General features: G+C 38.6%; 1 long non-coding RNA gene across 1 annotated transcript in view; it reads left to right on the forward strand.

Annotated features, from left to right (window-relative positions):
• The first annotated feature begins 7282 nt into the window (after positions 1-7282).
• Positions 7283-22918, forward strand: part of LOC139019027 (uncharacterized) — a 28114-nt gene continuing 12478 nt past the window's right edge. The window contains exon 1 of the long non-coding RNA XR_011472973.1: positions 7283-7468. This is a non-coding gene — a long non-coding RNA (uncharacterized lncRNA). The remainder of the gene's footprint in view (positions 7469-22918) is intronic.

A 22918-nucleotide genomic window follows, 5' to 3' on the forward strand; every position in this document is an offset into this window, starting at 1 on the left:
TTTTCTTCTCATGACTTTTATTTTTCTTGTTTTATTTATTTCTAATGTTATACTTTTTGCTTCTTTTGTGCAAATTAACTTTTTCCTCCATCGCATTGGTTGTTGTGAATGTACCAGTTAGGAACGTGTTTTACCACAAACAACAGAAATCACAACTGTCGCTTAAAGAGACAGGAGTTTATTTTCTTCACGTAACAAAAAGGCCAAAGCTAAGCAGCTGCCAGTGTTGGCTGAGCAGCTTGATGATAGCAGAGGATGTGTCTCTTTTGCCCCTTGTGGCCTTATTTTCAAAAGACACCCAGTCAGCTCTAGCATCTGACAGGGAGAAAGGAAGGGGAAGGTGTGGTGCTGTATCAGGAACGCAAAAAGCTCCTCAGAAGACGTGGCCCACTTCTCTCAGCCAGAACCGTGTCACGCACCACCTCCAAGTGGCAAGGGATGTGCAAGGGCCACGGGGGAGGAGAAGGGGGGTTAGGTCAGCCCAACAACAGTGTCTTCCTACCTGGCTGTAGGAAAGCTATGGATTTGTGTTTATTGATCTTCTATCAGCTGCCTTGTTAAACGCTCGTTAATTTTAGTAATGTGTTAGTTGATTCCCTCACGTATGTCTACGATAATGACTGTCTCTTCCTTGCAAACATATGTACTGTGTTTTTAAAAACCATTTTTTTCATTTAGATCTTATTGCACTAGATAGTATCCTATTTTTGTCTTATGGATGCAATAGTCTCTTAAGTCTTTTTGAATATATTAATCAGAATTTATTCTTTTCCATTTTCTTCATTCGTTTAATTATTTTAATCTTCATGGAATCTTTTTGTTATTGTTAAACACTGTTTGTTTTCCTTCAATATCTGGCAAACCTCACTTGCTTATTTAACATAAATAATGATGGAAAGACTAGTTACGTTAATAACTAGTCAGCTAAGGCAGATCTCCTCTGAAGCAGTGTTCACCCGCTTCCCCTGACTAGGAGGGCTGGCTGAGACTGGCAGGCTTCATTTGAGGCACCTGGGCTTGGAGCAGCCGGCTGTGGACTGACCCCTTCAACCACTCACTCCTCACTGCCAGAATAAGGAAGACTTCATTCTGCTGCCAAGGCAGGTAGCGCATTGGCCTCCTGGGCAGAGTACTTCCCATCACACCTTCCCCTTCCCTGTATGCTCTGCGGTCCACCTTCCTTCTTTTTCAGGGCCTTATGTCCACATAGGGAGCCCACATTCAGAGTATTTCTTGAGAGAGAGAGGTTCTGAGAGTTTAGCCAGGGGTTAAAGGCAGCTCCTGCCAGCAGCTTTTTATTAACAAGGGAAAGGGGACGCCTGCCAGTATTTGCTGTTCCAAGGGCAGTACTTGAGTGAATCTCAAGTTCCCGTCAGGGCTACTCCAAGAGCGAGACTTCTCTGAATATGTCCCTCTCTTCTGCTCTTGGTTTGGGGTGTGTTCTTTCCCTCTGATCTTGTCCTCAGTCAGTACTTTCTCCCTTTGCTTTTCTATCTTCTAGGCTTCTTTAGAATTTCTTGTCTGTTGATGAAAATTTCCTGTATTTTGTAGTATCCTTATGAATATATTTCGTTAAAAACACCTGTCTTTTCAGATATTTCCTATTTCTGGGGTTGTGGCCAGGAGGAGATGCATTTGTTTGGCCTGCTCTCTGATCTGCACTCCTCTGGAGGGATGCTTATCAAATCATTTACATGTGGCCAATTGGTTGTCCTTCACAAATCAAACAAAACTCACCTGTGTGGTAATTGTTAAGTAACCATTCTGTACTCTGGAAATCTTTCAGCTATAAATACGCTGTATAGTGTGATGTGCGATGATGCATTTTTAGGCTTTATTATAACGAAATAAATGCTGGTGCCTGGAAGTATTGATTCAGTGTCTCTCAAAGTGCACCCCCACGGGTGTTCGTCTGCTTTCTGTGTGCTTGCCTCCCTTTGGGGACAATTTCTTTAAAACTTTTTTTCTTAAATCTAAACATTTTCTGACAATACAAAGGTTCCTAAAAGTGATGTTTAAATAACATTGATGCCTGGAAATCATAAGCAGAAGTTCAATTTACTGTATTTTGTTGTTGTTCTTTTTTCCCCTTTCTTTTGGATGGGGAAAGAGGGTAGAAGAATCTTTTCTGTTTTCTCCAGAAATGAAATTGTTTGTTAAAGGAAACTATTATATTATCATAGCAATATATTTTATTTTCTATTTAACCCACCTCCAGGGGTGACTGTCTATCCAGCAGTAAAGTCCTGGAAGCTTCTCAACTGGCTAGATTGATATATTCACTGCAAAATGAAGACTAATATTGCTGACTATGGACTGTAAGACCAATTCCTCTTCCTCATAAACTCATGGCGCAATCTGTAGAGTTAGATTTGAAAATGAAAAGGTATGAAACATGTTGGTTTCGATGGTGACCTCTGGTCTGCCACCCTTAAAACTTGATTCTTATCATAATGTTAAAATTCTACAAAAATTGTGCTACATGAAACAAGCATCCAAAGGTTCTAAATAAAACATCATACCCTGAAATTAGTAAAGTTAAATGACACCTATAATTCAAAGCTTTTCTAATTTAATAGTGCCAAAGATTTCACAAATGAGAACACTTATTAATTATTTCTCCTTATTTTATTTATCTACACATGTTACTTGGAAAGTACAGTAATATTACAACCTTTGGTGCAGGTGAGACTGAGTAAATAAACATGCTAGAAATTGAATAGCTCAGTATAATATACTTGAAAATAACAGCAAGTTTCCCTTAGCTTAACATTCCAGGAATTATTAGTTTACTATTACTGACTTAGATATATATTTCTAACACTTTCCTCAGAAGAAGGAAATTTAAGAACATACATGGATATAACTCAGTCCAATTTGATCTAGTTTGTAAGTTAATTGAGTTTGGAGGAGGAATAAATTAGACTAATTGCTAAAATGGAGGTTTAGAATTATTTAAGAGGAAACAATAATTTCATATATGGCTTTTCACTCTGTTTAGTCTTTGATTATGGATTTCACATTTATTACTGAGTAGTTAATAAAGCTAGAACTGGGCATCCTAATGGCCAAAAGGTAGTTTAAGAGTCTCTGGACAAACCCTTCTGCAGGGCCAGAAATGCTGTCAGAATTTCCTCAAAAAAGATCTGAATGTTTGTCTTTATTCTAATTTAAATCACACCGTGATTTGCTAAGGCTTTAAAAATGCAATTTAATCCTGTTCAGTTTCCAAAGAGGGGTGAACATACAATGAAATGAATTAACTAGGCCAGTCATAATCAAACACAGCAGAAAGTCAGGCAGACCTACCAGATGCCAAAGGTTTTGCAAACAGATCTCATCCTGCATGGGAAAATGTGACACTGTGTGTGTGTGTGTGTGTGTGTGTGTGTGTGTGTGTGTGTGTGTGTAGTAACTGGGAGAGGTGAGATATCCCTTCAGGAAGGAGCTTTTTTCCTTTTATGAAATTTGTTCACATGACTTTCAATAAGGCACCAACAAAGTTGTCATTATATTTTGTGAGTAGCTAAATTATTCTGGTAGCTAAGTACCAAATTTAAAGCCACATACTTTGGCTAAAGGTGACACTCTTATTCTCTCTGAAGATAATTCGTTCATCCAACAAAATGACATTGAGTCTGGGATAATCACTGAGTATTTTCTAAACTCAAGCTAAGAAATGTTGCTTTGAAGGGGAAGCAGTGTAACTTCAGGAACAGAGGGGCCAGAGCAAGACAACACAGCCCTGTAGGTGGACTTCGTTATTGGTTATTTATGTGGCCTCGGGCTTAAGGGAAGTTATGAGTGACCCAACTTCAATGAACTCTGGTTTTCCTTATCTGTAAAATAGGGATAATAACCACATGATGTTGATTTTAGGATTAAATTAGACAATATAAGCAAAGTGTTTAGCATACTACAAGGCACATTGTAAATGCTCAAGAAAGAAGAACAATTATTATCATTAAAGCAGTCAAAATACTAAACCTTTTCTTCATGCAACAAATACTAATTGTACATTTATTGTGTGTCCAACCTTGCTAACTACTAGGAATTAAGAATCTGCATCTCTGTTGGCTAGAGATGGCGATTTCTGCTTCTTAACCTTACTTTAAAGACAAAACTTTACAGTGCATCATTCACTTAAAAAGATCTACCCATTGCCACATTTTAAAAAGTTTAAGACTAATATCTTTTAGTGATACTTAATGGGCAACTACAGCAGCAACTTTTTAAATTTAAGTACACTTCAGGTGGCTTCTGTCTCAAAATATGGGCAGTAGGGCTTTGATCAGGATTGTAGAAGGAAGAAAGGGGCCAGTATTACATGGCTCTGTGATGCTTTTGCATGGATTTTTATTTTTATTTTTGCTTCCCTTCCTGTTTTAAATCTGATACATGTTAAGATTGTCATGGACATAGCTTCCACCTCCTAAGACAAAGTTTTGCTCCTGCATGAACAGGGATTCCCTGCGACAGTTATGTTTGCCTGTGTATCTCTAGCAGCTGGAGGAGTAATCACATTAGGCGGGGGGATGAGCCCCACCCCACTCCGTGTCCCCCGAGTGCACTCTGAGCTCCACCTTCCTGGAGAATGTGCTTTGGAGCAGGGTAGACTGTGGGCAAGGGACTTGTCTGGGCTTCCATTAATCTCCAAAGATGGGAGGGTAATCCCTTCACAAATATGGGATGGGGGCTGCTCGGAGGCTGGCAAGTAATAAACAGTGAGGGTTTGTGGTGTTTTTTTTTTTTTTTTTATCCTGGATTCCTCAAGCCCTTCTCTCTGTAGTCTTCAGCAATAACGTAGCCCTTGCCTTCCTCTCTGAAGGATTTAAATGGAATGACCTTAATTCTTGCTTTGTTTGCACTCTATCTTTTAAGGAGCTGCAATGAAGACCTAGACAAACAGTAGATTAACAGTGGTACCTTTTACAAAGCTGATTAGTTCCTAAAATATGCTGAAGGGAAACAAACAAAAAAAATAGTGGAATGGAGGCTGAGACAGAAGCCTTTGTCGGAGACTTTGAAACAGCTCCATTCCTTTCAGTGGTTGCAGATATTGACCTTCCAGTGAAATGTTTCCTTTGTGTGCAAAGGCTTTGCCAGGATAGCGTTTATAGTATTAAGCAGGCGCCTGGTAAGTGTTTTTAAACAAATATTACTCACTGCCTAATTTTGGTTTAAGGGGAGAATTGTACTAGGGGTGAATTCAGAAAACATTTGATTATGGCTCATCTGCTGCTCCTTGTAGCAATGGCTATCAAGTGGCTGACAGTGTCAGAATCTGAATTCCAAAGAAGCTGTTCCCTGTGGAATCATTAAGAGGAGCACAGCCTCCTAAAATCTCCTTCAGGGCCTCCGGATTTGAAGGAATTTATAGAGAAACTTCCACGAAACCCCAGCTACATCCAAATGAAAGCCGAAGCATTATAGTGTGACAGAGCTGAAAGTGTGCCACTGGAAAGGAAAAAAATATATATAAAGCTACACGGAAAATAGTCTGGGCTTCAGCTTCTGTTTCCTTTAAGGGATGGGAGCATGTTACTGAAATTGTTCAATCTAATTTAACATTAAATAAAACTGTGAAAGGCTAGGGTGCATTAATAAGATGATCCATCTGCTTATAATAATAGGATAATTCACATCTTCATTGTCAGAGCAGAAAGCCTCCGATAAGGTCAATCATTAAACTCGATATGTTTCATTCTTTGGTGCCGTCTTCTTAGATGCTCACTGCCACTCGTCTGCCCTTCTTTCCCACTATGCACCTATATTGCAAATTTAGTTCCATTAGGTAGAAGCTCACACCATTATGAAGCCTGATTCCATCATTTGCAAAGTGCTAAGCCATTTAAATACAGTGCAGTCTTTGGTCATATTTAATCCAAACATTTACACACATTCAGCTCCTTCTCATCTTTTTAAATAGGATGCGGGGCTTATTTTTAAATTAATCCTCATTCATGCTCTGTAAAAACATCAAGAAAAACTGTCCATGGGATTTAAATTCTGGTCCACAGGAGCTGCTTCCAATTCCTGGCATGGCCATTAAATACTAGCCCCACCTTGACACTCTTGTGTCGAGGCAGAAAAGATAGAATAGAAACAGCCATTTTCCCCCTTCCCAGAAATTATACTACACTACAGCTTTTGCCTTCTTCTCTATTTATACATAAAGGGCATTTTAAAATAAGGGAACGCAGAGCAGAGACATCAGTTGGAAGTTGGGATGCTTAAAATGAGGCAAGTGCTTACCAAAAACTGTGCCTGATTTCTGTCATCACATGGGGTCAGTTAACTACGCATCTATCTGGGAGGGATTTCTGTTGATACAATGAGTCTAATCATGACTTGGGTGCTCTGACTAATACCAACATATCCCAACGGTCCGGAGTCATCCATGGTTCCCTAAAACCCTTGGTACTATCTTTTCCACAGAGCCCCTGTCCTATTGGTTTCTAGTGTCAGCTACTTAATTCGGCCATATGACAAATGCACAGACGCCCTGAAGATATTGATGTCGTAGCTTCCTTCCTTCCATTGCTCTGCAGGTACTGGCACAGTACGAACTCTCTCTTGTCAATTTGAAAAAGCAGTCAGGCCAAACTACTTTTTGATTAGACAAATAAACAAACAACTTGGCCCCACCGTACCTTATCTTGTTCTGTACTTAAAAAAAAAAAAAAATTCTGCCTGTCTGGGGAGGCTCCGTGGATTGAGCATCATCCCATGCATTAAGAGGTCACCGGTTCGATTCCCAGTCAGGGCACATGCCCAGGTTGCAGGCTCCATCCCCAGTAGGGGGCATGCAGGAGGCAGCCAATCAATGTTTGTCGCTCATCATTGATGTTTCTATCTCTCTCTCTAAAAAAAATCAATAAAAACATATTTTTTAAAAAGTCTTACAGTGAAGTGGGGGCTGCCAGAGGAGTCTGTGTGAGATCCCCAAATGATCAAAACTGTGCAATTGTCCGGGGCGCACTTCTGTGATAGGCTGCCGTTTGTTCCCACTCACCTAGAGAGCGTGTGGATAGCCTGAGAGGCTTGTGTGCGTGTGTGCGTTTTAACAAATTTTCAAAAGTTGCCATGGGGAGAGAATAGAAAGAAAGCCCTTCAAAAAGAAAATTATTTTCCCAGCATCATCACCAGAAAAACACGCCAGCAATGGATATCTTTGAAGGTCGACTGCAATCTGAACTAATTGGGGAGGGTGGGGAGCGCTTTCAGATTTGCTCACCTTTTATAATGGGTCTCAGAAATGATCTGCAGCCAAACGCTTCCTGCAATGAGTGGTTTGGGCACTTGCTCAGCAAAAGGAAAGGCTCCTCCAGTTTCTTCTTGTTCATGCCACTGAGAGAGGTCACCACCTTCCCTCTTTTACTTGCCACTTCTGATTATTGGGTAGGTTCGCTCCAAAATCATCTTTTGTTGTGAGGACATTAATCTTCCCCCAGCGTGGAAATGCTCGGTAAGGAGGAGGGGTGGAAGTGGGAAGGAAACCTGATCTCAAAAGCCTCAAGATCACAGCCAAAGAGCATTATTTATAGACCGCTACTGAAAATCAACTTCAATCTGTGCTGAATGTACTACATTGAACCAATAACAAGACAACAAGCTTGTGAATATGTGACATGACGATGAAACCGGCCACAGCCCTTGGGCTGTGGGGAGGGAAGCACAGTTTCCCAAGTGCTGGTGCTCCTCCTTGGAGTCCGTTGTGGCTGCTAGCTGGTTTCCACAGGCCCTTGCTGAATATTATGCCATTAAACAGTATGAAAGAAAATCCAAATGTATGTTTCCCGGGGTACTAAGTAGCAAGTGCCCCTTCAAATGCTGTTTCATGGCTGGGCTTTAAAGTCACCCCGGAGTGCCCTCCGGGAGCCGGAGCAGCGTGTTTTGCAGATTTCCGTGGCTGTAAACCACCATGAGACGCTGAATGAAAGTGCAGAGATTTATGAACACCCCACCCTCTGCAACATATGTTGTTGAATTTGTAGTTGTAATTGAAAAATTGGTGATGTCTCAGCTGTGTTTTCCCCGAACTTGAGTGACAATCAATGTCTGGTTCAACATAAATATGGATATACTTTCTGGGGCATTCAAGGAAGGAATATATGTTTGGATGGTGAATTAGAGTGAGCAGTGGCTAAATGTGTCAAAATACTTGCGGTGTGAAAATAGACATAATTAAGAGCATTTAAAGAATAAGTACAGTTCTTGTAATATACTATCGATTGTTTGTGTTTGTATGGTAAATCTACCAGCACTCCATGTATGAACAGACATAGGCCAAGTTAACAGAATAGAAAGTCCAGAAATAGACCAAAAACATAATAGAGTTTAGCATCTCTAAAGGGAGCATTTCAAATCAGTAGGAGAAAAGATGAATTTTTCCATAATTGGTAATGGAATGCCTGGACAACCATTTGGAAAAATCTAAAGTTGAATCTGTATCTTATACCCTTCTCAAAGATAAAGGTCAAACATTAATATAAAAATGTAAAAAAGAAAAGAAAAAGAAACCATGCAAGTACCATAAAAATATGTGGAAGGATTTCTTTATATCCTTGGAATAAGGATGAAAGAAAAAAGACAAAAGGCATAAAATATTTGTGTGGCTACATAAAAACCAGAACTTCTACATGGAGAAACTCCATAGGTAAAGTCAAAAGACAAATTACAAGTTGGGAAAACTATTTGCAACTCTTTCTATTTGAAAACTAATTTTTAAATGCATAAAAATCTTCTAGGAATCAATTTTTAAAAATCCACACCCTAAAAGAAATATGGGCAAAATATCTAAAGAGATGATTAACAGAAAAAGAAATACAAATGGCTCTAAAATGTATGAAAAGATATTTGACCCCAATAAATAATAGAATGTAAGTTAAAACTGTAGAGTGGTACTATTTTTTACCTATCATATTGGCAAAATTTCAAAAGTTTAATATTACCTTTTGTTGGCAAGGAATGGGAAAACAGGTACTTTTTGCACATTGTTGATGGAAGCGTATAAATTGGAATAACTCCTACAGAGGGCATTTACATTTTTTTTTAATTTTATTTTTAAATATGTTTTTATTGATTTTAGAGAGAGAAGGATAGAGAGATGGAAACATCAATCGATTGACTGCCTTCTGCACTCCCCCCTAATGGGGATCAAGCCCCCAATCAGGGCATGTGCCCTGACTATGAATCAAACCTTCAACCTCATGTGCATGAGTCAGTGCTCAACCACTGAGCCACACCGGCTGTCTATAGAGGGCAATTTGACAATTATCATCAAATTCACTTCCCAGATTCTATCTTTCACATTTATTTGCATATATAAAAATTGACAACTACACAAGGTCATCCATTATAAAAGCAAAATATTGAGAACAACTTAAATGTCCACCAACAGAAATTGATTAAATAAAATATAGTACATTTATACCATGAATACCATGCTATTGAAAAAGAAGAAGGGGGAAGCTCTCTTTTCTGATTCGGGAAAAGAAGGAAATATAGTGTTAAGTGAAAAGTGCAGAACACTGTGAGGAGGATGCTGCCATTTGTGTATGCAAGAGGGAAAATTAGAACCTCTATGAGTATTTTCTCATATTCGCATTAAGAAAGTTTGGAAAACTACAAACAAATCTAACAATTGTTATATGTGGAGGATTGAGAAAGAACTAGATAGAATTCAGGGCTGGGAGGAAAACTTTTCATAGTAAAATTTTTCATCTTTTTATATTTTTAATCTTACTTTACCAAATGCTACCAACTTAAAACTTTGAATGCTTAAAAGAATTAAATGAAACACTTAAATAAACATTAAATTATTACAAAATTAAACAAATAAAAAAGTGTATAGTGAAAAAAATTTACACCAATACTAATGCAAGTAATTACTGGTAAGGGCAGGTAATGTCTACCAACACAATGATTATAAAGACTAAGAGCAGTTTTTTATAGGAACTATTATTATTTGGTCCTTGTCTATGATATATCCCTTAATTTATCACTTATCTATGATATATCTCTCCATTTACTGGTTTAAAAATCTGGAAAATTGAAAGTTAAATTGAGGAATAATTATATTTATTTTGGTTAGCTTCAAAAACATTTCTTTACCATTTGAATAAAAAGTTCTTTATTTTAGTCAGCTCTAATCTTTAAAAAAAATATTTTCACATTTCCAAAGTAGAAATGGACCCTACACTATCTTACCACCAAAAAGAAAAAAATTGCCCAACTCTTAATTCTGCTTCAGTCCTAATTTCAACCTGCTGTCTTTGGCTTAAACAGAACATAAGGTTAAAGTAGCAGAGCCTCGAGAATCAAAGAGCTGATGCTACGGTTATATAGTAAAAAACTATATTTACTCTAAATTGCAAAATGGTAGGTATTGTATGTGATGTTTAAGTTGCAGCAATTGTTCTATTAATAAATGTAATATTCAGCAGCATTTTTCATAGATTACTCAGTTCATCATTATTGCCATTTTGCCTCTTTATAATAATGTGCACTTTCCTTTAGAAAGAGCTTGGTTATTTCTTTGGTTGAGCCTATTTGCTCCTTTTTTATGTGAGATTTTTCAATACTATGAAAAGATGCAGAGCAAAAAAGGTCCATCCACTTCACTTGTGTTGCCTCCTGCGTTACCTAAACCACAACAGAACAATGACAGACAACAGAGCCTCTCTCCTTTCTAACAATTCAGTCACCATGACAACCAGCAGAAGAATGTTGGGCCAGAAAAAAGCATTGAGCTTGAGGGACTAGACTAATCAAAAAATGGAATAACATGGCAACAATTACACTGATGAGTGAGAGGGAAGCTACAGATGCATTCAGACACCTATGGCACCGCAGACTCAACGCATTCAGCATTTTGTGTTTAGTGTCTTGTGTTTTTGAGAGCAGGTAAATAGACAAGATCGAATTGTGTAACAGAATGTCAGTGCTCTAGTTAAATAGAAAATTCCTTCCCTTTGGCTGTGCTACTTCAAGCGTGTTGAAGAGGGTTTAGGGGAGATGAGGTTTTGAAGTGAAATGTGTAATAGATACAATATGAGTGCCACAAGGCAACGTTATTTAGTTTTAAGAAAGTAAACTTAGGCATGCCCCCCCTTTTTTAATATATAGGCACAAATAATGGGAGAATGGTGCTGGGTTAGTGGCCAACACTATCTTAAATGCAGCTTCCACGTTTCTGGAGCATATTGATTCCTGTTGACAAAATCAAGTGCCATGATTTTAGCAATGTCAGTTCTAATGTCCAGATAATTTAAGCTGAAAGGGACAGGACAGTTCTGTGGGTCATATAACCAGAGTAAAGGAGCTTAGGTGCTTAAGTGCTTATTCTCCTTATCTCTTGCCTCCACAACTGCCTCAGTTTATCTCCTTAAGAAGTCTCTCCTTCCTGAGGAGGTTAGGATAATGCCTATGTGTATTTTTTTAAATGGCATTTATATTGACATTACTTATTGATTGTAGATATAGTTGGTGGGTTGTAAATAGATTTCTCCTTAAGTTCTCTGATTAAATTTTTCTCACAAGTACAAGTTTTGTACTTCTTTATGTACTGTGCTCAATTAACCTGGTGGATTTTTTTCTTTATTGATTAAGGTATTACATATATGTCCTTATCCCCTTTTTGCCCCCCTACCCCCGCTCACGCCCTCATCCCCCTAGTGTCTGTGTCCGTTGGTTATGCTCATATGCGTGCATACAAGTCCTTTGGTTGATCTCTCCCCCTTCCCCCCACCCTCCCCTGCCTTCCCTCTGAGGTTTGATGGTCTGATTGATGCTTCTCTGTCTCTGAATCTGTTTTTGTTCATCAGTTTATGTTGTTCATTATATTCCACAAATGAGTGAGATCATGCGATATTTATCTTTCTCCAACTGATTTATTTCGCTTAGCATAATGCTCTCCAGGTCCATCTATGCTGTTGCAAATGGTAGGAGTTCCTTCCTTTTTACAGCAGCATAATATTCCATTGTGTAGATGTCCCACAATTTTTAATCCACTCACCTGCTGATGGGCACTCAGGCTGTTTCCAAATCTTAGCTATTGTAAATTGTGCTGCTATGAACATAGGGGTGCATATATCCTTTCTAATTGGTGTTTCTGTTTTCTTAGGATATATTCCTAGAAGTGGGATCACTGGGTCATATGGGAGCTCCATTTTTAGTTTTTTTGAGGAAACTCCATACTGTTCTCCACAGTGACTGCACCAGTCTGCATTCCCACCAGCAGTGCATGAGGGTTCCTTTTCTCCACATCCTCGTCAGCACTTGTCATTTGTTGATTTATTGATGATAGCCATTCTGACAGGTGTGGGATGGTACCTCATTGTCATTTTGATTTGCATCTCTCAGATGATTAGTGACTTTGAGCATGTTTTATTTGTCTCTTGTCCTTCTGTATGTCCTCTTTCAAAAAGTATCTATTTAGGTCTGTTGCCCATTTTTTGATTGGGTTGTTTATCTTCCTTTTGTTAAGTTGTATGAGTTCCCTGTAAATGTTGGAGATTAAACCCTTATCGGAGATAACATTGGCAAATATGTTCTCCCCTGCAGTGGGCTTTCTTGTTGTTTTGTTGATGGTTTCTTTTGCTGTGAAGAAGCTTTTTATTTAGATGTAGTCCCATTTGTTTATTTTCTCTTTAGTTTCCCTTGCCCTAGGAGCTGTATCGGTGAAGATATTGCTTCAGCATACGTCTGAGATTTTGCTGCCTGTGGATTCCTCTAAGATTTTTATGGTTTCCTGTCTTACAGAAGAAGTAAAACTGTCATTATTCACAGATGGCATGATACTGTACATAGAAAACCCTAAAGACTTAGTCAAAAAATTATTAGACTTAATAAATGAATTCGGCAATGTAGCAGGATACAAAATTAACACCCAGAAATCTGTGGCATTTTTATACACCAATAGTGAATTTACAGAAAGAGAGATTAAGAAAACAATCCCATTTACCATTACACAAAAAAAATTAAGATACCTAGGAATAAACTTAACTAAGGAGGTAAAATACCTGTACTCTGAACACTACAGGGCACTGAAAAAGGATAGAGGAAGACATAAACAGATGGAAGAACATACCGTGTTCATGGATTGGTAGAATCAACATCATTAAAATGTCCCTATTACCCAAAGTAACCTATAGATTCAGTGCACTCCCCATTAAAATACCAACGGCATATCTCACAGACCTAGAATGAACTCTCTAAAAATTCATCTGGAATAAAAAAAAGACCCTGAATAGCTGCAGCAATCCTGAGAAAGAACAACAAAGTTGGAGGGATCTCAATAGCAGATATCAAGCTATATTACAAAGACACTGTTCTCAAACTGCCTGGTACTGGCATAAGAACAGACATATAGACCAATGGAATAGAATAGAGAACCCAGAAATCGACCCAAACCACTATGCTCAATTAATATTTGAAAAAGGGGGCAAGAACATACAATGGAATCAAGAGAGTTTCTTCAATAAATGGTGTTGGGAAAATTGGACAATACATGCAAAAAAAAAAAAAAAAAATGAAACTAGACCACCAACTTGCACCATACACAAAAATAAACTCAAAATAGATAAAGGACTTAAACATAATTTGGTGGATTTTTAAAATGTATCTTTATTGTTCATACGATTGATCCCCTTCACCAATTACCCCTTCCCCTAGCGCCCTTTCTTTCTCATAACCATTAATTGTTCTCTGTACCTATGAGTTTTGTTTTGTTTGCTCATTTGTGGTGTTGTTTGATGCCATATATAAGTGGAAGCATTGGTATTTGTCTTTCTTTGTCCGACTTATTTCACTTAATATGATAACCTGAAGGTCCATCCATGTTGTTGCAAATGGCAAAATTTCATTCTTTTTTTATGGCTGAGTAGAAGTCTATTGTATATATGTATATACTTACCACATATTCTTTATTCTTTTAGTCATCAATGGACACTTAGATTATTTCCATTGATTGTATATCTCAGTTATTGTAAATAATGCTGCAATGAATATAAGAATACATATATATTTTTGAATTAGTGTTATTGTTTTCTTTAGATACTCAGAAGTAAAATAGTTTATGGAAGTTCTATTTTTAATTTTTTGAGGAACCTTCATAGTGTTTTCCATTGTGACTATACTAATTTACAGTCCCACCAACAGTATCTCCTACCACATCCTCTCCAAGACTTGTTATTTCTTGTCTTTTTCATAATAACCATTCTAACGGGTGTGAGGTGATATTTCATTGTGGTTTTGATTTACATTTCCCTGATAATTAGTGATGCTAAATATATTTTTAATGCTTGTTGGTCATTTGTGTCTTTTCTTTGGAAAAATGTTTATTTAGATCCTCTGCTCATTTTAAAAAATAATTCTTGCTTCTTTCTATTTTTAACATTTTATCCTTTTTTATTTTTTATTACAGTTGACATACATTATTACATTAGTTTCAGGTGTTAGGGATTAGACATTTACATAACTTACTAAGTGATCATCCCAATAAATCTTGCACCTATCTGACACCATATATAAGTTTTTAGAATATTATTGACTATATTCCCTATGCAGTACTTTATATCCCCAGGACTATTCTATAAAAACTAATTTGTACTAGTACTTCTTAATCCCTTCATCTTTTTTGCCCATCCTCCTTACCCTCTCCCATCTGGCAACCATGAAAATGCTCTCTGTATCTGAGTCTGTTTCTGTTCTGCTTGTTCATTTATCTTGTTTTTAGATTCAGTTGTTGCTAGATATGTATTTATTGCCACTTTATTGGTCATACTTTTTATCTTCTTCTTAAAGAAGACCCTTTGACATTTCATATAATACTGGTTTGTTGATGATAAACTTTAGTTTTTTAATCGTCTGAGAAGCTCTTTATCTGTCCTTTGATTCTAAATTATAGCTTTCCTGGATGGAGTAATCTTGGTTGTAGGTCCTTTCTTTTCATCACTTTGAATATTTCTTGCCAATTCCTTCTGGCCTGACAAGTCTCTCTCTCTTTTTAAATTCTCACATGTGGATATTTTCCATTGATTTTTAGAGAGAGTGGAAGGAAGAGAGGAGGAAGAGAGAGAGAAACATCAATGTGAGAGAGACACATTAATTGGTTGCCTCCCACATTTGCTCCAATCAGAGCCAAGATAGAGCCTGCAACCAAGGTACGTGCCCTTGACCGGGAATCGAACTCATGACCCTTCAGTCCCCAGGATGATGCTCTAACCCCTGAGCAAAACAGGCCAGGGCCAAAGTTTCTTTTGAGAAATTAGCTGACAGTCTTATGGGATCTCCCTTGTAAGTAACTAACTGCTTTTTCTTTTGCTGCTTTTAGGATTCTTTGTTTTTAACCTTTTGCATTTAATTATGCTGTGCCTTGGTGTGGCCTCTTTGTGTTCATCTTGTTTGGGACTCTCTGTGCCTCCTGGACTTGTATGTTTATTACCTTCACCAAGTTAAGAAAGTTTTCTGTCATTATTTTTCAAATAGGTTTTCAATTTCTTGCTTTCTCTCTTCACCTTCTGGCCCCCCATTATTCAAATGTTGGTATGCTTGAGTTTTTTTTTTATACAGTTGAGGTTCTCACTAAGCTCTTTGTGCATCCTTATAACCAGTGTTTTGAACTCTGCATCTAGTAGATTCCTTGCCTCCATTTTGTTTAGTTCTTTTTTGGAGTTTTGTTCTGTTCTTTCATTTGAATCATGTTTCTTTGTCTCCTCATTTTGGCAGCCCAAAATGTATTTGTTTCTATGTATTGGGTACAGCTGCTACTTCTCCCATGCTTGATAGTGTGGTCTAATATAGTAGTTGTCCTGTAGGGTCCAGTGGCACAGCCTCCCTCATCACTCAGGCTGGGTACTCAAGGCATACCCCACACTTAGGCTGTACACTCTCCTGTTGAAGTTGAGACTTGATTGCTGTTGGCAAGTCAATGGGAGGGATTTACCCAGGCTGATCAGCTGCAAGGATTGGCTGATCATTGACCTCCAACCACCATGGAGGATTAGCTGTGCAGGGGCCGACCCCACAGAGCAAGACTTACTTCAGTGGGGCTCTGGTGCTCACTGAGTCCACCCGTTGAGTGTGTCACTTGTGAAGGCAGTTGCGTGGTGGTGCTTCCACGTGGTCTGAAGCTGTGCACTGGGTGCACTGGCTTTGGTGCATTGTTTGTTTGTTTTGCTATTGAGTTCTTTATATAGTTTGGATAGTAACCCCTAATTGGATATATGATTTGCACATATTTTCTCCCATTTAGTAGGTTGTCTTTTCACTTTGTTGATGGTTTTCTTTGTTGTGCAGCTTTTTAATTTGATGTAGTCCCACTGATTTGTTTTTTGCTTTTGTTGCCTTTACTTTTAGAATCAAATCCAAAAATTCAGCTCCAAGACCAATATCAAGGAGCTTATGACTTATGTTTTCTTCTAGGAGTGTTATGGTTTCAGATATTATATTCTACTCTTTAATCCATTCTGAGTTTATTTTTGTGTGTGGTGTAAGATAGTGGTCTAATTTTGTTCTTTTTCTTGTGGCTATCCAGTTTTCTTAATACCATTTATTGAAAAGACTATCTTTTCCTCAGTGTATATTTTTGACTCAGGAAGGCCTGTTGATCTGCTGCCAGATGCCATGCCAAATTTGAATGAAAAATGAGGATTTTCAATGAGATTATTGTGAAAAGGTGAAAAAGCAACTAAATCAGCTTTGTAGGAGATAAACATTGATATCTTGAGTAGATCACACTTTACAAAGGCCAGATCTCATTTTAGACAACATAAGTATGTTCATTCTTTCTATACAGTCTCTGATATTTTACTCTACCACAAAAAAATATCTACTTATTAGTCTTAACACCCTTCTCTGAGTTGCCAGATAAGAGGCTACAGCAATTGGAAGAAACTTATCTTTAAAATGTTTCTATTATTCTTGGTGACAATGCATTTTCCACCGAGAACTTCTCTAAATGCGTATTTTTTTTTCCTATGAATGAAGCAGAAATCAAAAAGGACTTTCATCTGCCTCCGGAGAACACAGGCGTGCAAACATTGAGCATGGCATTGCATTAGGCTCTGAAAATGCTTTAGGGAACTGGTGGTGCCATGCACATGCATCAAGGCAAGAGTCTTTATATTCTAGGAAATTCATCACAGTATGACAATTTGTGTGGTGCTCCCAACGAAGTTCGTTCTTGTCTAGTTCTCCCTCTTTTATTTCCCTTCAGTGGCTTCACGCATTCTGGAATATGTCTTAGGGAGGCAGGGAAGCGGGGAGAATTCATTGAGGTTTCAGACTAAGGGAAGAAGCAGCCCAATGGGTTAATTTACCTTCCCTCATGCCATGCCTTCATTATAGGATAATGAGGCTAACCAACACTTATTGGGGGGTGTCTACACTGTACAGGTACCAGGTGAGTCACTTCGCTCACATTATTGTCAACCCTCACTGCAGCACTATAAAAATAAGTATTCTGGTCCTGCCTGAATTGATGTATTAATCTGGCATTAATTCAACACAGTTTTGGAGGACCTAGGTTATAGACTTGCAGACATAGTTGTAGATATTGAGGACCCAATGACAAGTAACATTTGACTCCCTACACATAAATGGGAAAACTAACCAGAAAAGAAGTTAAGGGACCTCACCAAGGAAGGAGTAGAACCAGAATGAAGCCATTTGTGTAATTCTGAAATGCCTGCCATTTAATCCATACCATGCTGTGTTTGTTTGTTTGTTTGTTTAACTAACTCCCATATTCAGATTTGTGAGTTTCCTAGGGTTAAGAGCACTGATTTGGGGCTGAAGGCAAAGAGTACCCCATTTTTGCTGACCCTGGGAAAATTATTTAACCTCTCTGACTTAAATGATTTTATCTGTAAAACAAGAATTCTGATACCAAACCCCTAATTCTATTCTGAAGCATAAGTTATATTGTGTGTATAAAGTCTTTAGCACTGGGCCCAGCACATAGCAAATGCTCAGGAATGTAAATATGACTAATATCTTCTTCACTATGGTTTTCTCTTACACTGAAGTGTAGGGAGCAGCTAAGGGGTTAAGCCTCAGACTGAAACCTGTGGCAGGGCCACAAACATGTCCCAGCTTGGAGGGCAGAGCTCTCCTAGCATAACTAAGCTTGACCTTATAGTCCTCCCTTGCTCCTTCCTAGGTAGCTAATGGGCTGTGGGAGGTGCAGCAAGTGCTGCCAAAACAAGGTGAAACTCATAAGAACATTGTAAACATGTTGACCACTACTCTTGTTTTGCTTTGTGTGCTCTGACTATAAAATAAAGACTCGGCTTGCAGGCCGTGCGCTGTCTCTCCATCAGAGAAGCAGCGTCCCACCGAGCCCCAGCTGTATTCTCTTGTTCTGTCTTCTTTAATCCTTCACCACCCCTCCTCAGGCTCACCAAACCTGCTCGTGCTGGACGCAGCACACTGAGGAATCTCTGGGGCTGTTTGCTTTCACCTGGAATTGAAGTCTCTTCCCTTCCTTCCCTGCTTGGCTTTGCTCCATAGCTTGTCAGAGATTTTGCTCTGAACTAAAGTGACAACTGTCATGATTTTGCTGTTCACACTAGAAGTCTACAGGACGAAGATAGAAAAGTGCCTTCATGCTCAGGAGTATCTATGTGACCCTATATAATGTAATCAGGAAGAGAGGCCCCAAGAGAAGGATGCTAAAGAGTTGGGTTTTAGCATCTCTGATTCCTGAGACTCACACGGGAGTGGATTACCATCCTCTGTTCAAATGTCTGTCTTTCTCTGTGGACTGGGGAATACATCAGGGAAATGACAAGGTCTTATTCCTCTTTGTCATCTTAGTGCCTGTCATGGTGTTTAACATATAGTAAGTGCTCATTAAATATTGTGGAATGAATAAAAGAATGAAAAGTGAACCTAAAAGTTCTATTGAATTGTTTGTTGTTTTAAAATGGACATATTCCTGTATTTCAAAAGGACCAGAAAAAACGTATGTCAAAATGTAATGTGGAACAATAGTTTTCTCTGGGTATTGGGATTTGGAGGTGATATTTTTACTTTGTACTTTTAGAATTTTGTGAATTGATAACATTAACAGCAATTGATGTTATTAAGGAAAGTTCTTTGGACTTTACTTTGGGGTGGAAGAGCTTGGTATTTCTACACCAGAGAGTACCATGATGAGAGCTAGAGCCTCTGGAAATTCAATGTGATGGTGGAGTTTAGCATCGTTCTTGCCCTATTCTCACCAGGCACTGAGCATATACCATAGATATATGCTTTTGTAGTTCAAATTATGTCACTCTTTTATAGAGCTCTCAGATCTTTGAAGCCATTATTGAATTTAGCCTGCCAATTAGGGGGCCAACAGGACCAATCCCATTGGATAGGGATTAGAGAGATTATGCTTTTACCCAAGTTTAAGGTCCCACACACTGCTCTTCTATAATCTAACCTTTTATACTATAGCTCAGAGTGGTGACCTAACCCCCACCCTCAGTGCAAATGCTAATATAAGCCATCATCAGGAGCCAGGACACCTAGTTAGGTTTAGTTTACAAGCAATGTCATTCTTTTATTTTTAATTGAATGTATTGGGGTGACATTGGTTCGTATAACCATACAGGTTTTAAGTATACAACTCAACAAAACATTATCTGCATACTGCATCGTGTGCCCTAAGCAAAGTTTCTCTCCATCCCCATTTCACCTCCCTTTGCCCACCTCCACCTACTCCCTCACCCGCCTTTCCCTCAGGGCTATCAACACAGTGTTAGCTGAGTCTTTTCATCCAGCCCCACAACCTGCCACCAGCTGTCAGTCTATTCCACATATCCATGCCTCTGTTTCTATTTTGTTCATCAGTTTATTTTGTTTATTAGGTTCCAAGCAATGTCATTCTTAATGGCTTGAGAAAGTTTCATTCTTTTTCATTTCTTTTGCTGTAAATGACACTTTCAAAAAAAAAAAAAAAAAAAACACTGGTTGTTTTCAGTAATGATCTACATAACTCCTATCTCTTCCTCACTATTAGATGGGACATGAAAATGTGTCCTGTAGACTCTGAGCAATGTGATTTCCCAACTGGGCAGTGATGTTGCTATAAAGGTTATGAGTCACTGAAGAACAGGTTCAAGACAATCCTTCTTCCTTTGACCACACAGAGGTTATTTTGAGAAATGCATACTGAATCATCATGCTGTCATTTGGGTCTACACAGGATGACATGTGCCTCCTAGTGCAGGTTCAGGGGCGGGCAAGTATGTTATTTGGCTTCCTGGGGATCACAGGCACATGCTCACCCCCTCAGGCCACCACAAGGATCTTTCTCTAGGCAGAACTAATTGTTGGGAAGACAGCATCCCAGATTAGGAAGAAGTGAGTGGGTCTCACAGGTGTGAGGAATTCACAAATTGAGTTAGTCTTGACTAGATTTGATATCTCTTTAAAAATTATTAGTGATAGCATGAACTAGATTCTCCCAAAAACATAGTTTATTATTTGGTAGTAAGTTAGACCACTTAGGGACATAAATAACTAGTAATCAAATAAATTAAGCCCTGCTAATGCATTATGGATCTAATGTATCATCTTTCCTAGGCATATGCTTTTGCTTAGTTTGCCTGTGTCTATTTCTAAGGGATCCTCAAGGAGTGATGTTAATGGTGGGCTTCCAAGTCCCTAAAGATGTCTTTGGTCAGAAGGTACTTTGGGAGGAACCATATCCCATTTTACAAGGGTCTTCCTAATATAGCTTCTTACCTGACATCAGGAAACCATCTCTTCTGGCAAGCCTTTCAGGAAGTCCAGAGTCAAGCCCTTCATTTATTTTTATTTTTATTTTATATTTTTTATTGATTTTCTACAGAGAGGAAGGGAGAGAGATAGAGAGCTAGAAACATCGATGAGAGAGAAACATCGATCAGCTGCCTCCTGCACATCTCCTGCTGGGGATGTGCCCTCAACCCAGGTACATGCCCTTGACCGGGATCGAACCTGGGACCCTTCAGTCCGCAGGCTGACGCTCTATCCACTGAGCCAAACCGGTTTCGGCAGCCCTTCATTTAGATAATTTTAAAATACATTCTGGAATGTGTGTTTTTCTTTCTTTTAATATAGGAATATTTGAGCTTGCTTACTTCATGGGCTCTTATGAAATTTTAGTGTTATAAATTAGTTGAATGAATTCCTCACACAACGGTTATGTCCACCCAGAACCTCCGAATATGATCTTACTTTGAATAAAGGTCTTTGCATATGTAATTAAGGTAGGGATCTTAAGATGAGATCATCCTAGACCCGTGGTCGGCAAACTGCAGCTCTTGAGCCACATGCGGTTCTTTGGCCCCTTGAGTGTGGCTCTTCCTAAGCCTTAGGAGTACCCTAAATAAGTTAATAACAATGTACCTACCTATATAGTTTAAGTTTAAAAAATTTGGCTCTCAAAAGAAATTTCAATCGTTGTACTGTTGATACTTGGCTCTGTTGACTAATGAGTTTGCCGACCACTGTGACCTAGATTATCCAGTGGGTCCTTATTCCAATTACAAAAGTCCTTATAAAAGAAAAGGAGATGACATAGAGATACCGAAAGGGATGCCATGTGAAGACAGAGATTGGAGTTTTGCTGCCACAAGCCCAGGATCACCTGGACACATAGAAGCTGGAAGAGTCAAGAAGGATTCTTCCCTAGTTCCTTCTGAAGAAGCTTGGTCCTTCTCTGGCCTGGATTTCAGACTCTGGCCTCTAGAGTTGTTGAGTAAATACATTTCTGTTGTTTTAAGCCCTACAGTTTGAGGTAATGTGTTATGGCAGCCCCAGGAAACTAATACAAGCACATTCTTTGAGGTCCATGATTACAAGTGCTCTCAATGTTGGCAGAATGACTTGGGAGTGTGTATTACCTAGTGTCGTTTTCTGAGGGGTCTAGATTTAGTTAGTTTGTTAGGATCATATCATATTCTGTTGGCACCTGATGAGGCATCGGTATGTTTTAACTCACTTTCTGAAAGACCCAAAATCCAGTACACAGCTCACAGTTTTTGGTAAAGAATTGATTATGAATGCAGTAAGTTCCTTATGCATGTTTTTGGTTAAGTAAACAAATAGTTCCAAACACCTTTTCCACTGGGAGTTCACCTTCTTGACGAACCTGAGACAAGGAATACCAAAGGCATGAATAATAATTAACTCCTGGTTGCAGTGTACAGCCAAAAGTCCTGTTTTGTTATCAGTTCTCTGATTCTCTAAGAGATTAAACATTTGATTAAACATATTTCAGCAACAGAAACTACTGCAAAGGCTTTTGAACTATTTTAGTCACTTAGTTGTATATTTACCTTATGTGCAATGAAACAATATCCTGTTCATTTGTTTATGCGCTTGAAGGATCTGAGCTTCTATATCTATTTATCCCACCCTTTATTAAACAACAAGGAAATGATTCAATTCAAGAAATATTTGGCCAGTGCCTACTATGTGCTCTAGACACTATTAGAGCTGAGTGGGTTATTACAAAAGTGAAAGACCTAGACTACAAGTGCTTCCAAGCTAATCAAGGAGGGAGAATGTATAAGTAATCTGTGTGTCAAAGAAACCTGTACTAAGAGAGACACCCAAGCAAGTGTGACTATGCACTATTGATTGTCCTTTTTTTTCTGGCAATTCCTTCTTAGTTTATTTACAAAGCCTCTACCTTTTCTACCAGCCATTAATTGGAGAAGTTCCACAAGGTTTTATTAGAGGCCTATTTTATTCTCTCTCCCTAGGCAAGAAAGTCTATAGTCACTAATGCTTTAGTTACTAACAAAATCTGAGGTTTGGACTACTTTATACAACTACCTGATATCTCTCGTATGTCTCAAATGATCCTCACACTCAACATGCCCAAACAAAACTCATGATCCTGGATCTCTTACCTCAGATCTGACCCTCTTTC

Source organism: Myotis yumanensis, unplaced genomic scaffold (genome assembly GCF_028538775.1).
Source record: "Myotis yumanensis isolate MYYU_CA2020_CCGP unplaced genomic scaffold, mMyoYum1.0.hap1 SCAF_1, whole genome shotgun sequence".
In the NCBI taxonomy this organism is placed as follows: Eukaryota; Metazoa; Chordata; class Mammalia; order Chiroptera; family Vespertilionidae; genus Myotis; species Myotis yumanensis.